The 6,312-nt window shown below is 35.4% G+C and overlaps 1 long non-coding RNA gene across 1 annotated transcript; it reads left to right on the top strand.

Annotated features, from left to right (window-relative positions):
• The first annotated feature begins 254 nt into the window (after positions 1–254).
• Positions 255–2,839, top strand: LOC138710118 (uncharacterized). Its single transcript, XR_011335065.1, has 2 exons — positions 255–784; positions 2,512–2,839. It is a non-coding gene; the product is annotated as an uncharacterized lncRNA (long non-coding RNA).
• The last annotated feature ends 3,473 nt before the right edge of the window (positions 2,840–6,312 follow it).

The following is a 6,312-nucleotide window of genomic DNA, read 5'->3' as shown; positions in this document are numbered from 1 at the left end:
ATTCAATATAATTATACAACAAACACCAATCAAATTAAATCATCGCCGCGCAAGTTCTGCTGGGAATACAATACCTAGCACCAATGAAATTTGTAATCGCCGCGCAAGTGTTTCTGGGAATAAAATGTAGCCAACATACATTGCACCAATCAAATTTGTAGTCGCCGCGCAAGTGTTGCTGGGAATTGAATATAATTAGCCTATACTTCGAACATAAAGGGGCAAAGCTTGCTGGGTGCCACACCAGAGTTAAATCAGCTGATCTAGGACGGGAAAGCGAAATGGAATATGGAAAGTCCATTGTGTGTTTAGTGAAATACAAGTGTTTTGAATTGATTTTGGGGCAAAAAAAATGAGAAATAACGATAATATTTCGTAGATGGGTACACTTACTACTTATTAATAACCTCACTGCAATGTATTAAAGTGCGATAATGTTATTTAATGATGTTTATTTATTTCGTAAAATTTCAGTATACGATTTCTACACTGCCAGAAATTTATCTTAAGAAAAGAGCAGATTTGTCTGCGTTTGCCGAATGTGTATCATCACGCTTACGAATTTAAATACATAAAAACAAATAGGCCTACCTCAAGTTACCAAATTACCATAATTGTTTCGTGTTCCTCTTTCAGTTTTGCAGTCGAATCTTCAGTAGGTCTCAAGTTATTGCAAGAAAGTAATTACAGTGTGTCCTATTCAATTGTAAAAATGGTAATGTCTTGTGCAGCATATAATTGCACCCAAAGGTTTAAAAAAAAGGAGCAAGATATCATTTCACAGGTAAGGATTAAATTTGTAACTCTTAATAGTACATTAAATAAGGTACACATACAATAAAATACATACATACATACTAGACGGGCTGATATCATCATAATTGATCGGCAGAAGGATAAGGGTGTCATTCTTGATCCCACAATCCGTTTTGAGATGCATGAGCAACAGCCACAAGAGGTGTGTCGTGAAAAACAAGTCATATATGAGCCTTGTTGTCAGCATCTTGGAGCACAATACCACATTACACATTGGACAGTTTTTGGGCTCATGTTCGGTGCCCGTGGCACGATCCCACGTGAAACTTTAAATCAACTTAAACAATATAAAATTTCTGATGCAACGATTGATGCCATAGGATCTCACGTGTTAAAATCATCCTTAGCTATAATTAGTAATCATTTGTACCCAACAAAATTTTTATTGTAAATGATTTCCTACGTTTTCTTATCTTAATGTTTTTTCTTGTTCTTTCCAAATGTCACAAAATTGTTTTATTATTCTTTATGAATTGATTAGTAGGCCGATCTATCGAACCCTTATTTAGGGCGGCTTTTGTTTAAACAAATTTCATTCACTTTAATACCATAGTTGTTGACGAGCGAGTGTTGTATCATTCACATAGTGCATTGTGTTTGTGACAAGGCTAAGGTTCTTGGCTAAAATAGCGCTGAGGTAGTTCCCTTATACACCTCGCATAATATATAGGCTATGTGTAACTAATGAAAGTTATTGACGTACAAGTGTTGCATCATTCACATAGTGCACTGCGTTTATGACATGACATTGTTTAACATATAACTAACATAACATGGTCGCTTCTAACCTAATTGTTTACTTTATCGATACCGTAGTTGTTGACGTAAAAGTGTTGCATCGTTCACATAGTGCGTTGTGTATGACATGGCGTTGTTTAACATACGTTATATAAGTAATTAACATAACATGGTTGCTTCTAACCTAACCTAGTAATTATATACTTTATTGATACCGTAGTTGTTGACGTGTAACTATTGCATCATTAACATAGTGCATTGTGTTTCTGATATGGTGTTGTTTAACATATAGGCTAAGCAACTAATTTCCGAAGAGTGAGGAGTAGTCTAAAGCATGGCTGGATGGAAGTCACACAGAAAGAAGTGGGCAAATAGTGGATACGAACGGTATCGATAAAGTAAATAAAACCAACTTTGTATAAATAGCCAGTGAAGCTATCGTTGAGGTAGTTCTGGTGATTTCGTGTGTGTGTGTGTGTGTGTGTGCGTGCGTGCGTGTCTGTGTGTGTGAGAGAGAGATCGTAAAAAAAATCATTCACAGTATAGCAATTAATTTTACAATAGAATCTAACCTAACCCAACCCATGAGTGATCTAATCTAAGAAATTACCAACTTATTTGCATGTGCACTTTCATATGTTCATTGCCCTTAAAACGGGAACGTTGATGCTTTTATGGTTGCCCATATTATAATATTATTAAACAAAATTTTAAAAAATTAAATTGACTTTTCATAAATGATGTAAATAATTAGGCATAACAGCAGGATCTGAGAGATTTCTTGGTTGTGTAAAACATAGAATGTTTCCATGGATGTTAAATTTAGAGTGTCAGGTATAGTATAGTTATCCATCCATCATGACTCCTCCTGTTTTCCTAATACTGTATTTGTCTGTTATAGCTATGTTGTTGAATAAGGAAGCAAGAATTTAACTATTATTTTATTTTTCTCCTTAGACTGCATTTTCTGGTCCTGCAGAGGAGCTGTTTAAAAGAATGGTAAAAGGAAAAAAGATACTTATTCTCAGCAACTACGAAGTTTTGCCCTTACACTACATTTTTATTCAGCAAAAGCATACGAATATGTGAGGAAAACATTTAATACATGTCTTCCACATCCCCGTACCCTAAGAAGATGGTACCAGCATATTGATGGTTCACCTGACTTTACACAGGAAGCATTAACAGCGCTTAAACTAAAAGCTGAAGAATCTGAAACATCAGGTAAATCAGTTGTGTGCAGCCTTCTCATGGATGAAATGGCCATTAGGAGTAAGATTGAATGGGATGGTAAGGAAACATGTGGCTATGTTGATATGGGAACTGAGATTGATGACGATTCACTACCAGAGGCGAGGGAGGCACTTGTGCTGTTAGTGAATGCTGTTAACGATTGTTGGAAAGTTCCAGTTGGATACTTTTTAATTGATAGTTTTTCAGGAGAGGAGAAAGCAAATTTAGTAACAAATGCACTTACAATGTTACATAATACTGGAATTCATGTTGTTAGTTTCACGTTTGATGGTGCTGCCAGCAATATAACAATGACTAAATATCTAGGGGTTGACATCTATCAAAATAGTGCAAAGACCTTTTTTTCACATCCAGTTACAAATGAACCAGTGTTTATTTTCCTTGATGCATGCCAGGTAAGAAACTCCTTAGCCAGTTTAGGTGTGATATACAACAGCGATGGCAGTGCAATAAAGTGGGATCACATATTAAAGCTAGTTGAGAAGCAACGTGAAGAAGGATTAACTCTGACTACTAGGGTTAGAAAGCGTCATGTCAATTGGGAGTCAGAAAAAATGAAAGTTAAACTAGCTGCCCAAACTTTAAGTAATAGTGTATCCCAGGCACTTAATTACTTAAGAAACACTGGGTATGAAGAATTTCAAGACTCTGCCCCTACAGCCGAGTTCGTTGAATTATTCAACAATATCTTCGACATTTTGAACAGCCGCAATCTGTTGAAGAAAGGCTACAAGAGTGGGTTTTCCCCAAAGACTCAGGAATTGATTAAAGTGTATGTACATAAGGCAGAATGTTATATACTAGGATCAAAGGTTTCTAGTCCTACTGGAAGCTCTGTTGTCCAATCAAGGAAAAAGACTGTTTACTATGTTCTCTTCCTCTGTCTTCTAATCTCTTCACAGTAGGATCTAGATTTGTATTTGACTTTTTGTTTCTGTTATATTTTGTATCTTATACAGTTGTGTTTAATATGGTATTTAATACCGTAGTTGGGTTTAGGTCATATACTGTGATCCTTACCAAGTATCTGCAATTCTTTCATAGTAGGGCCTACATTTATATTTAACTTTTGGCTCTGTTATATTTTGTGTCTTGTGTATATTTTGTTTAATCCCTAAGAGTTGAGATTTAGGCCAAGACTATACAAATATTTTGCATGTGGGCATAATTATTACTTACTGGTACTATGATATCCTTAACCAGTGTCTGTATTTCTTCCATATATTTAACTTTCGGCTCTGTTATATCAATATGTTGAACAGCAACTTCATGCCGGTATGTCAGAAAATTCAATTTTACAGGAGAGCGAAAAAAAAAAAAAATTAGTAATATTGAAAAGGAACAAATATCTGACGCAAGAGGACATTTAAATTTCTTCTTCTCAAGTTTCTATTCAAGCTTTGACTTAAAATATGTTTGCAGAGGATTCGGGAAAATTTCTTTGATAAGAATTAAGTGAAACCTGCTTTTGTTCATATTTTTGCCATAACAAGGTTGCTGTTGAACACCAATATTTTGTATCTTGTGTACATTGTGTTTAATACCTAATAGGTGGGGTTCAGGCATAGCTATACCAATTTTTCCCATGTATGCCTAATTAACTTTTTGGTTTTGTTACATTTGTATCTTGTGCACATTGTGTTTAGGGTCATTCCATGCCAATGCAACCAAAGGGTGATGCATAAACACCACCAAATTAGCTCTTTGGAAAGTCTGAAAATTAGAAATTTATTTGTCATATTTCAACATGAAATCCAGCTTTTATTTCCAGTACAGTGAAATGTACATTTATGCATTATTATACAATGAAAAAAAAAGTCCATGACTTGTTGCAAAGAAATGTCATTTAGCCTTTACCATGGAAGTATTTTGTATGGATCAGTATACCTGTGAAATTCTTATTTATTTATTTTTTTCTAGCAGCACCATCAGAAAAATAAAGTATATTTTGCATATTGGGATGCCTTTTCCTAAGATACTGAGTTAGGCCTACAACTTGAAAGTACTGGACAGCTACAGTGCTAATTATGTTCCAAATGATCACTAATGATGCACATAGATATGAGATACCTCAGATTGAGGTTGTGGCTATACTACATCTCAAGTCTGATTAGTGAAATATGTTACTAGTCAGTGATGTATGCAGTGGAGGGGGAGGAACTGGAACTAAAACAGTTTCACTAATGTAATTACTTGTGTTTTAATAATAGATCTGTTTAATACATTTTGAACCATACCTGTGATGTAAGCTCCTATTAATATTTATGTTTGTTAATAAATTGTGACAAATAACTTCAAAACATCCATAACAAATTTGAGAATGCACCATTAAGGTAAATTATTTCTTATACATTTCAGTGATTCATAATCTGAAACAATGCTCGTGCCTGTAACTCACAATAAAATTCCCGAAATTAGTGTCAAATATAAATACTGGTATTATGTTCTTGAAAACTTCCTATATTCTGTTTCCTTAACCTTTTTATTTCAGGTGGACTAACAAGTGAAGAGATCTTTAGGTAAGCTTACCATACATCCCATAAAAAATGGGATAGTCTCCTTTCTTGGCCTAGGTGTCCCTGATAAATGACCTGATAACAAAGGAATTAAACATAACCCCCAGTCACGAACACATCAACAATTATAGACAGAATTGGCTCCAGCATTGTCAACAGGATGGACCGTTCCAGATTGCCTCGACAGATCCTCAGCTACATACCTCAAGGGAAAAGATCTTTGTGTCGGCCCTTAAAAAGATGGAAGGAGACAGTAACAGGCCACTAGGCCTACTGCTTGAATGGCTGATGATGATAATGTTTGAATTTGAAATCAGCAAACGTAAATGAACTTGGTATGAAGGGTAGGGTGAAGTGAAGAAAAAAAAAATTGAGTATGATTATGTAAATAATCGAGACTTATCCATGTTACCAGCCATACTCTTTTACTCCTACCTTCTGTGCTGACTCTACCAAACATCCTATGTGCATGTGCTATCATCTATACCCCATAGCACAGTTAATATCTTTTCTTCAGTTAGTGACCAAGAGCTGGCCTTAGTAATGAAAGAATCATGATTATTAACCCACTTTGTAGCATACAATGATTTTAGTTGTCTCTTTCGGTGGAGAGAGTCTGCTTCAGAAATAACAGTGTTAAGTACAGCCACTCTCTTGGGCAATGCTGACAAAAATGTAGAAATTGAACTCGGTATTCCCAGCTGGTTGTTTAAGTATGGCACATTGCAGAGTGTAGAAATGCACAGGTTGATTTCAGGATTAAAACAGTGTGTATAGAGGGCTCATCTTTTAAGATAGACACTGCAAGCCATTAAATTTCCCCGATATATTACACTCTCTACAATATCTTTGTCCATGAACATCATTGTAGTTTAGACCCAGGACCTTCAATTCCTTTATACATTTCGTAGAGGTCATTGAAATGAAAAGAAATTGTCTAATGCTGGTCAGCGATGTATGCAATGGATGGAGTAAAGAACAGGCCACC

The sequence above is a fragment of the Periplaneta americana genome, chromosome 12 (assembly GCF_040183065.1).
Source record: "Periplaneta americana isolate PAMFEO1 chromosome 12, P.americana_PAMFEO1_priV1, whole genome shotgun sequence".
Classification (NCBI taxonomy): Eukaryota; Metazoa; Arthropoda; class Insecta; order Blattodea; family Blattidae; genus Periplaneta; species Periplaneta americana.
The sequence above is the reverse complement of the archived record's forward strand: the minus strand, read 5'-3'. Positions and strand labels throughout refer to the sequence as shown.